Consider the following 10,490-nt stretch of genomic DNA (forward strand, 5'->3'; position numbering starts at 1 on the left):
AAGGCTTTAGGGGGGCAATGGGATTGGGACAAAAAGACCGGAGGCATTTGTTGGGGTTGGATCAGATGTGTGTCAGTTTCTGTGTGTGAAAGTTCGAGGGTGCTGTAGCATGTCTGTGCACATTCTCAGGCGTGCTTGGTGGTCGATCTCAGGGTTAAAATAGCTCAGCGTTTGGTCCAGTCACACTTGGGCGTCATTACTCGTTTAGGAAGATAAAGTAAGAGAGGCATCTGAAAATACCCAGAGATTACACATAACAATCAGACCGATGTTAAGTGTGGAAAGCTTGTTGTTGTCGGTGGTTGCAAGAGGATCTGCTTTGTAAGTATATCATAAACACTTCTGTTTACAGGTATCGCATCTTCTAAATCTTGGCAAATCTTTCTTTCTTTATTGCCAGTGCAGCCCATCTTCTTATAGTGTGGTCAAAGTATCTCTATAGTAGCGCACATCACCTGTCACACACTCAGGCTCTGTCAGATAGGACTATAAATATCAACAGGGTGTGATATGAGTTCTCTGGTTTAAAATACTTTCCATGCCACCAGTTAATAAAGAGCCTTGCTTAATCATGTCCTCATGAGTCCATCACCCTCTCGTATGCAGAAGAAACAACACGATCAGTATTTTTTGTGGACTTATTACACACTCAGTGGTTAGGCCCTTACAAAAACAACAACAGGAATATACGACCAATTATTTACCTCTGGCAAAATGTAACGTTGAGCTTAAAAAAAAAGGGAAAGTGATTCGTAGAAGAACTACATGTCCCATGATGCCTCGCTTTCAACATGACCGAATGGGGCGCGCAGCGGACCAGACGTTGTGACAGCTGAGTGTCGAGTTTGCTGAAGGAAAACTTAAAGAACTCCGACCTGGATTAGACACGAATGAGATCAAACATGTAAGTTGAATATGTTCCCTGTTCGCCTCCTGCTGAGGTGTCATGCACTTTGTTTTGTCGCTTTGGAGGATGTTTCTCAAACTGTCCAAACTTGGTCAACGGGGACTTTCCATAACGGTGCAGGAGGGTGGGATTACGTATTGCAATGTTCCCATCCTCTATCTTTCAACACGAAGCCACTGCGTGACTTCCACTTGAACAAAGAAACGTGCCACTCTTTGGTGAGACGTGAAGAATCAGTTGGTAATACGATATATGTGAAGCTAATTGAAGCTAAAATTAGCTAGCTGATTTATAGCGTTGTCTTTCTCTCTCTGGTCGTGAGTCTCAGTCGGCGAGCAGCGGTCAGCCCTCGGCGTTACGAGTTTTAAATATAATGTGTGTTACGTTACAGCAATATTTTTTAACACACTTACTTTGCCCATTAGAGTAAAGACGTCGCCTTTCATCGACTACTTCTCTGTTAAACTCTCTGTCATAAGAAGTCGACCCCTCAGTGATCCTTCAGGTGGGACCACGGCTTCTGCGTACCTTCAGCTTTACCACACACACACACACACACACACACACACACACACACACACACACACACACACACACACACACAAAATATGTTTGCAAGAACACGTTAAAACAGTCTTTACAGTGCACTGAATTATTTTATTGATATCAATATCATTTGGCATTAGCTGTATAATAGATAAATACTTTGTCTCTGGCGCATATAATTATGTCTGTTATTTATTGTAGATGTATCAATATTAGACTGTTAAATTTATGGAAAGTTGTTGTTTGTCCACTAATATAAAACAAACCTCCATGTATTGTTAATTTTAATTTTCAAGCATGGTTTCTCTACTCTCGCTCCCTCAAAGTATTTTATATTTATGATCATAAAAACAAAGGAAAAGGACAGAAACGTCTCAGAGAAAACTTGCCAGTGAAGTCATTTTATTTTTATTTGACAACAGCTGTTTAAGACCCTCGCATAAGCAATGTAAGGCAGAATGGAAATTTGATTTCAGTTCTTGACTTGTGCGTCTTTGCTCATAATTTCCACAAGCACTGTTCATGGTTGTAATATGTCTGGGTTCCTTTGGAAAAAAAGCCTAGACTCCTCTGATCACATAATTAGTTTTATTTTCCTTTGAACAGTTTTATTACACTATTTTCGTCGTAGTTTTAACAGTCTTATTTCCTTCTTTTGAGCAAAACATCGGAACATTTGGGTCCAACCACAAAGGTTTTCACTTTTAATGTATGACATCTTAATGGTGCTTTACTTTACTTGTAATTTTAGCCTCAGTACTAACGTAGAGTTTCAGTTGTTAAGGAGGGATCTTTACTGCCTTTGTGTGGTTTTACTAAGGGATTGAAAGGTAAAATCATTTCAATAGCTGATTACTTTAAATGCTGCTAAAAGAGAAAATCTCCTGTTATTTTCAGTCAGTAAACTTGTTTACTTAATTTGTTGAGTGTCGAGGTGCTTACTTAAAGAACAGAGGTCAGCATCATTGAGGGCTTTAAGCTCCTTACTTTTTGGACAACATCTTGTGTGATGTAATTGAATATTTCAGCTATTTCCCAAGATATTATGACGTATCAGATTACACGTTAGATAGCGGAGGAGGCAGTCTTGCAGCTATTTATGAACAAGTAGAAGGTCCAGAACAAACTCCAATGCCCTTTTTTGGTAAACATGAAATGCTTAAATAAGACTCAACTAAATGTAAACCATCAGACCAGAATTTCTCTACAATTGTTCAGGTTTTAAATGTATTTAAGTCAAATTGCCCTACGTTGAACATGTCATTGTTTTGTTGCTCAGAGCATATGAGAAAACAAATAAAGTAACATAAATAGCCTTTGTTTTGTTCACATGTCTTTACACTATACTCTTTTTTTATTATTTAAAACCAGATTTAATAAACAATGAGCCTACATGAGCTTCATGGTAAATAGTACACACCACTAATGTTATTTAAAAGTAAATATATTCTCATTACTCCCTCAGGATGTACTTGTCGTGAAGATAAATCCTAGATAAGGATAAACATGCAAGATCATTTAGGTTCAAATCGGGTGAAAAAAGACATTATTACATATTTATATGTTATAGTTAAACAGAGGCAACAATCATTTATGAAGAGGGTCAGATATCCACATGCCTTTGTAACAAATTAAAATAGTTTTGTTCAGTTTTACATAGCTAGTAATTAATCACTGTTTAGTGTCTGTAAATCACTGACTGGTAGTGATAGCTGGGAGACAGACTTGGCATTGCTGCTGTGATAAAGGCTGAACTATAGGCACGCATATCATTTGGATAGTACAGAAGAAACCAAAGCGTTGCAGTGTTTGGCCGATGCAAATGTATTTAACTATGAGGAAGTGGGACCTGCTGTCGTGGTACAATAATAATCTGGACGAGTGCTGGCTCATAGACCTCTTGCTCTTCTTTTAAGTTCAGCCTCTGTCTGCCACTTGTTTCTCCGACACGCACCAAGATAAAGCAGCACGCCTTTTCTCTGTACGGCCCTCCTCCTCTCTCTCTCTTTCCCTTCGGCCCCACCTCCACACCCTCCTCACTGTTGCTTTCCCTCTCTCTGTGACAGGACACACTCGGGACAGGGCAAAAGCCGGCCGGCCCAGCAGCCCACAAAGGATTTAATTTGATGGACACACTCTTCAAGGTGACAGTCCACACACAGAACAACGTATGTTAAGCTGACGAAGGCAAGATCCCTGTAAGTCTGTTTCAGTTCTGTAATACATTCTAACGCTTTCTGGCTTGTCCAGTGTTATTAGCATGTAGCTAGTGTGTGTGTGTGTGTGTGTGTGTGTGTGTGTGTGTGTGTGTGTGTGTGTAAGTGTGGGTGTATGTGTGGGTGTATGTGTGTGTGTGTGGCTCAGTTTGTGTTGATTAGCTTTGATCCAGCAGTGTTTGTTTTCCCCCACTCATAGAGTGTGTCGTGTCAACATGACGAGATGCTTTGTTTGCCTAATTGTGCCACTTTGTGTGCAAGAAGAGTTCACGAGTGATTTACAGCCACATCCTATTTTAAGTTTTGCTTCAGACCAACCCTGCTGATTAGATGACACAAGGAAATGTACTTTTCTGTTTCTGTGGGAAGTATTGAACTGTCCGATGTGACGATGTGAGGGAGACTTCTGTTTGATGTCTATTATGTTCAGCTGTTTCTCATCACAACACATAAGAATACCAAAAAAATAATCTGAGTGGTTGAGACTTGTAACACAAGACACTGGCATTCATGGGTGAACATGCTGACCTCATATTGTAACTTTACAGCCCACAGTTGTGTTTCTGTTTGTTTAATTTGATCCATTACCAGAGGAGGCTAACAGGTTAAAAGAATAGAAAAACATAGTGATGTGTACTGGGTAAACACACCTTGATTTTCCACTATTAAGTCTGCGTTAATCGTCTTACATCCCTCCCGGACATTACATTTTGTTTCATTTAGCTGACGCTTTTATCCAAAGCAACTTACAATAAGTGCATTTAACCAAGAGCACAGTCTCAAACAAGAAGAATCAAAAAAGTACAAATGACTTTTAAAGCTATATGTCTCGAAGACACTTGACTGTAACATAGCTGATCAACGGTTTAATTGAGTGTAACCTTGAGGTAGTTAATGTTATGTGTGGTTGGTCCGCCTTCTCTCAGTTACATATTGTACTTCGGGTTTTGGCTTCTCTTGAGTGAAGTGCTCCTGAGGGTCAGATACAAAGACAACCAGGTTTATTTCAAGATAATACAATTTTATGAGGTCGATTCAAAAAGGGCTCGAGATTGCATTCAATCTTCAGCCCCTGTCTGACATAATCTGTTGTTTTAGCAACACAATGGAAGTCTTTCAAGTAAAAATCCTGCTTGCCATCAGATTAAGGACACATACATGCTTTTGATAGGACTCAAGGAAATCTGCAAAATGTCAAACCTTGCTTCTTGTTCTGTTATTCGCATGTTTCTATTAAAGGTCGTGGCAGTCAGTAACTCAGCAGGCTGGCTCTCACTCGCATAATCTTCAACTCTATAACAATAAGTTGTTATTCCTGCCCAAATCTCAAACTTCTGCAGGCAGAGTAAATAGGAATATGGGTCTAACGTTTTGTGTGTCCCTAACATTTCCTGGAGCAGATTTAAAGGGCGGCATGTTGAGTGAACAGAGCAGATTGCGCTTTAGAAAGGGAGTAATTGGTATTTGGGTTTTTGTGACCACTTTCCTTTAATGTGGAAATGCTGTCCAGATATAGCTCTCCCAGTTGTCAGGGTGACATTCTTGCTCACTTTGAGGTCGTCTGTGCACCGGCCTGTTGTCTGCTTCCCATGCTCTTTTACTCCCGTTTGTCTATTTGATCTCTTTTTCTGATACGTCGAGCTGTTAAACTGTCTTTTTCATTAGTTCTCGGCCTACTTATCTGAGCACTACACTCTCTCCCAGCACTGTAATTAGTAAATGAATCAAACATGTTTTGATGATTATTGATGCATTTACATACATGATAAACATTCACTGGTTTCAGCTTCTCAAGTATGTGTTTATTTTTGCTTTTCATAATATTGTAAACTGAATATGTCTTTTAGACCTTTTCACAGTTTTCTACGATTCTGTAGATTAGATAATTATTCAAATAATTATAAGACATGATAAACAATTAAATCAATCTTTTAAATAATTATAACTTGCTCCTCATAATCTAAGCAGCTTGTCTCTTTCCATAGCCTTTTCCAGCTCTCTTTTTAGAGGCAAAATTCAATATTTGTTTTATATCTGGCATCATTTCTTGTGTTTTGTCATGATGTAGGCTTTGTGTGTTTGCATTGTGCTGACCTCATGCATTTAAAGGATATGCTATTATTTCTCAGGTGTTGCCTCACTCACCTTTATGAACGATATCACAGGATGAATAATAAACTTGTCCTTTTGTGAAAACCTGACAAAGACGTATGAGTTGTTAATGATTAGCCAAACAATTCTCGTAATTCCACGCTATGCAGGAGAAGTCTGCTGCTTCAGAGCAACTGTCATTTACATTGACTGTATGATGCCATTCATGGGGTTCATAACAGTTGATAGGGCTTTGTGTAGCTGGTTTGTGATATCATGGAAAATGTGTGGTTATGACTATAACCGTAACACAAGATTTATGATTGAAAAGAAATTTTCTGTGCAGGAGATTTTACAGTTAAAAAATAAACTTGTCACTACTGTTTGGTGGACAAACGTCCGAATGGTGACACTGTTAAGAAACTTAGACCTTTCTGTATTTCAATTTCTTGTAAATTATGGGCTGACATAAATGCTTATATGTTCAATCTGCAATGAGCCATATAGAAAAGTGAATACATGTGTGATGATCATTCACTAACATCTTAAGTTTGCAGCTCATCATTTAGTCAGTTTGATGACACAAAGTTATTCATTCTGCACATTTTGCCCTCTGCATCTGTGCCTGGCCAGTGTGGATACGGGATCAATATGATTGTTCTTGTGTGAATGTTGCAGATATTGTAACCTGAGGAGCAGAACATCGCTTTGGTTTGCAACACAGATAAAGATGTATTACTGGTCAAACATCAGTTTGCTTCATCAGTGTCTTGTGATGCAGAGTGTGCGTGCGTTAGTGTGTGTGCATTAGTGTGTGTGCGTTAGTGTGTGCGTGTTCGAGTTGTGTGCGAGCAGGTTGTAGGTCTTGTAAATTGTTTGTGGACTCATTGGTGTGCTCACATCGTGGACTGAAGCACGTCCGCTTATCTCTGGTCTGTCACACTGGTGCTGTTGGGTAATCGTATCCTCTTTGCTGGTGAGGGTTGAATATTTAATCCAGTCTGATGTTTGGATCTTGGCATTTTTAGAAGATCAATCAAGTGATGTTGATACATAGTAAAATGGAGCTTTCCAAAAATAGTTCACGGTGAAACGACAATAACAAAGAATATCTCAAAACAAATCGTCTCTAAGCAAAGTTCCTAAAACTGTCTTCGACTTGTAATCATGAAATGACAGATTATCCAGACCATATGTGCTTTACCCTCTCGTCCTATATGGTGGCGTGCATGCTGGAGTGAGTTCATTTGCACTCTAGCGGATATAAAGAAACTAAGCAGTCCCCAGTTACTGTTACAGGACTGCTTGAAGCCAAAGGCCGTCTTGTTTTCTAGTTCACAACTCTCCTGTTATATAAATAACCATGAAGAACGGATGCAGACTTCCCCTAAGAGTTGTGAGTTCAAGCATCCAGACGAGATAAAACACACAATGCGTTATTACTTTTCTTTCTTATTCCCTTTAAGCCACATCTATTATTTGGCATCACGCTCTCCTGTCATAATTTGGACAAAGATCTTGTGAAAGGTAATTTGAGGCTTCGTCACATGAACAAGAACCAAGAGCACGCTGCTGGCCAGAGTTTTGTTCATGAGAAGTTGATTGAAATGGCCTCTCTTTTGGAGATCTCTTCGTCTAGTTACAGAAGAGGTCAAAAGAAAAGCGCCTTAATAAAAATGTGACTTGCTACCTGCTCGTGTGCCATACAGGACCCACATGTCTCAAATATACACCTCCTTCAGCCCCTTCAGTGCGGGTGTCCTCTCTCCCTCCCGTCTCCCTCCCGCCGTGTGCCTCTGCTCACGTACACACCCTCCTTGAAGGGCAATGTTTGCACAGAGTACCAACGTAGAGCTTTTCAAACCTGCTTCACCTCCGTTGAGTTCAGCTCCCGTCCAGTTCAAGGTCAAAGTTTCAGTTTGGGCTTAAAGCTAGTAACTAGAACAACAGCCTTCCTAACTGTAGTTAATTACTAAAATGAATAATTAGTTAGTTACTCACTTCACTAACTTATTAATTTAGTTATTATTCTATTTGATTCATTTGACATTGATTCTGGTTGAATCCCTCGATGGCATCTTAAGTTAGTTTGGACCAGTTATTCTGTTGCAGTGTCTGAACACAGAGGTCGGTGCACTAATCTTCTTTGCTGCTCCATTATGCTTTGTGTGAATCTTACTCAGCTGACAGTTTTTTTTTCTTTTTCTCTCTGGCATCCTGCTTAGCACACTAAAAAGATGAGAATGCAAAGGAGGGAGGGATGGCTAATAACCATGTCCCCCAGTGTCACCCCCGAATGGCGGACAGGGTCTCTCTCGGCTGCATGGTTAACAAACCAGCAGTGTGTTTCACTGACAGAGTGTTAATGACATGAGTACACAGCTTGTGACATTCAGATATTTTTATCCACCCCGTTTATGTTTATTGTGAGTTATTTTGTTGTGGGTATGTGTAAGTGAGGACATTCACAGTCTGTAGATTCACAGCCTGAAATAGTCGGTCTGATGTGGCTGAGTAGCTGAAGTGTGTGCAGGTGGTGGGTCTCCTCTGACATCTATAAGAGAGAGGATTGACGAGGAAGTGTTGGCCACAAACCAGAACACTCAGCTGATTGAATGAACCCTGCGGTGGAAAGCAGGGGGGGGGGGACGAGACCAACGAGGAGGAAGAGGAATAAAGGGCTTCTGTTAGTGGTGATGTAGTGATACTGGTGCTGGGGGAGTCAATTCAAATCAAGTGTAATAAGATGGGTGTGTTCAGGTGTACACAGCAGCAGATGTCAGCTGTGTGTCATGTGCACATATGCACATGCAGGCCCTGCACTTAGCTAGTAGCTGTTGCTTTAATTGGGGCTAACCCTCTGCCCTCCAGCCTGCATGTTTTATTGACTGCAATAACTCGGTCGAGGTATCAAATGTCCTTTTGTTACCAGCCCTGATAGAGCATGACGCCATTATGTGAGTTGAAGAACGTTGTTCTAGCTTTATTACACAACTTTTTGAAATATATGACAATGTTTTTACTATCGATATTAGGATCTTTATGATCCAGTATATGTTATAAAGTCTGTGTCCTGAACACACTGGAGTGTATTTACATACACACACCATTGTCATACGCATACAGGAGAGCTACGATGAAGCACTACCCAGCACCCTGTGGCTGCTTTTCTGCCAAAAACAAGCATTATGTAGCCACATGCCTACATAGTGCTGTGCTGGCAGATATTATAAAAACTACAGTTCATGAAAAAACTACATACATTATACACTCGGTTGCCAGTTCATTAGGCATATCTAGTTAAACCCAATGCCCTCAAATAAATCAGTCCAGCACTCAATCTTTCCCTCATGAAGGTTATGGTCTTTTTTTGGAAGTTGTGTCTTGTTGTTGAACTATATTTAATTACACAGAGAGATGTTTCTTTTTTTCCACTACCCTCATTGATTTAAATTGGGTGCATTAGATTGCAGCGTAAAATGCCAACTGATTATGCAAAGATTGTAAACTTTACAACATATATGATTCTTGCTTTTCATATGTGTTTGTCATTGGGCAATATTTATTTAAATAGGTGGCACACACTGTGTGTGGTGCATCATATGTTTGTGTGTTTCAGAGATGTTTCAGTTATGAGGAACCTGATCTGTGTGTGTAGCTTCAGGCAGTGGAAACTCTATCTTTGTGACCCTTAAACACGGACAGAAGGCCAGGCCCTGTTTTGCTTCTAGTGAAAAGCTCTTTGATAAAACAAAAGGTTTGATACTGGGGTGGTTCAGATCTTCTGAAAAATGAATGAGTCTCAGTTACTTACATGATATATTAGATGCTATCAAATTTACAGGTTTTCTAATGATGAAACTATAAGAGAGGTTTGAAAAATACAGTATGACCACCTCAGTCGACTTGTTAATTAATATACTTAATATAATACTAGTTACATAGTTACTGATTAATTATAATCAGTAACTATGTAACTAGTATTATATCAATGCCATTAATGTCTTGCTACAATATATTAAAGAGGTACCTGCAAATATTTCCATCAACAGTCTGATGTTTCTAATCTCTTTGCCTCATTGTTTTCCTCTTCGTATTCTCTGTCTCTTGTTCTTTCTTTCTCTCTCTCTCTCTCTCTCTCTCTCTCTCTCTCTCTCTCTCTCTCTCTCTCTCTCTCTCTCTCTCTCTCTCTCTCTCTCTCTCTCTCTCTCTCTCTCTCTCTCTCTCAGCCAATCAGAGCCTGATGTCCTGGACGCCCGCGTCGTCTCCCTGAGACTCCAGGGGGCCTCAGTCCCACAGTGGGACACCACGCTCTGGGTTTGCTTTCACCCTGAACCCTCCGGCCTCAGGCAAGCTGTCCCACCCTGCCTCCTCTCCCCCCTCCTCGTCTCCTCCTGCTACTCTTTCTCCTCCCTCTTGGTCCTCACAGGCCCACCTGGCCTCCCATTCAGCTTTCTCCCTCCATGAGGGATGGGGGGAGGCACCGGGGGGCCTGGATGTGGACCCCCAGCCCCATCTTGATTCACCTGAAGACCAAACAGACCTAGAAAAACAATGCCACAATGTGTCAACTTTAACAGGTGAGTCACAAACAAGGACTACTTTAAAAAAAAAGAAAGAAGTATTTTCAAAATAATGAGTGCATAATCAAGATAAAAACTTGCCCCCTCACTTCTCAATCGGCCAGTTACTGAAATATGTTTTTGATACCAACAAAGGTTTATTTACTA

At 40.3% G+C, this 10,490-nt stretch overlaps 1 long non-coding RNA gene across 1 annotated transcript; it reads left to right on the forward strand.

Moving 5' to 3' along the window:
• Nucleotides 1-793: 793 nt before the first annotated feature.
• LOC137795177 (uncharacterized) lies at nt 794-10,162 on the forward strand. Its single transcript, XR_011078378.1, has 3 exons — nt 794-904; nt 3,520-3,651; nt 9,990-10,162. It is a non-coding gene; the product is annotated as an uncharacterized lncRNA (long non-coding RNA).
• The last annotated feature ends 328 nt before the right edge of the window (nt 10,163-10,490 follow it).

The sequence above is a fragment of the Clinocottus analis genome, unplaced genomic scaffold (genome assembly GCF_023055335.1).
Source record: "Clinocottus analis isolate CAN_PGR_092001 unplaced genomic scaffold, fCliAna1.0.p SCAF_27, whole genome shotgun sequence".
Lineage (NCBI taxonomy): Eukaryota > Metazoa > Chordata > Actinopteri > Perciformes > Cottidae > Clinocottus > Clinocottus analis.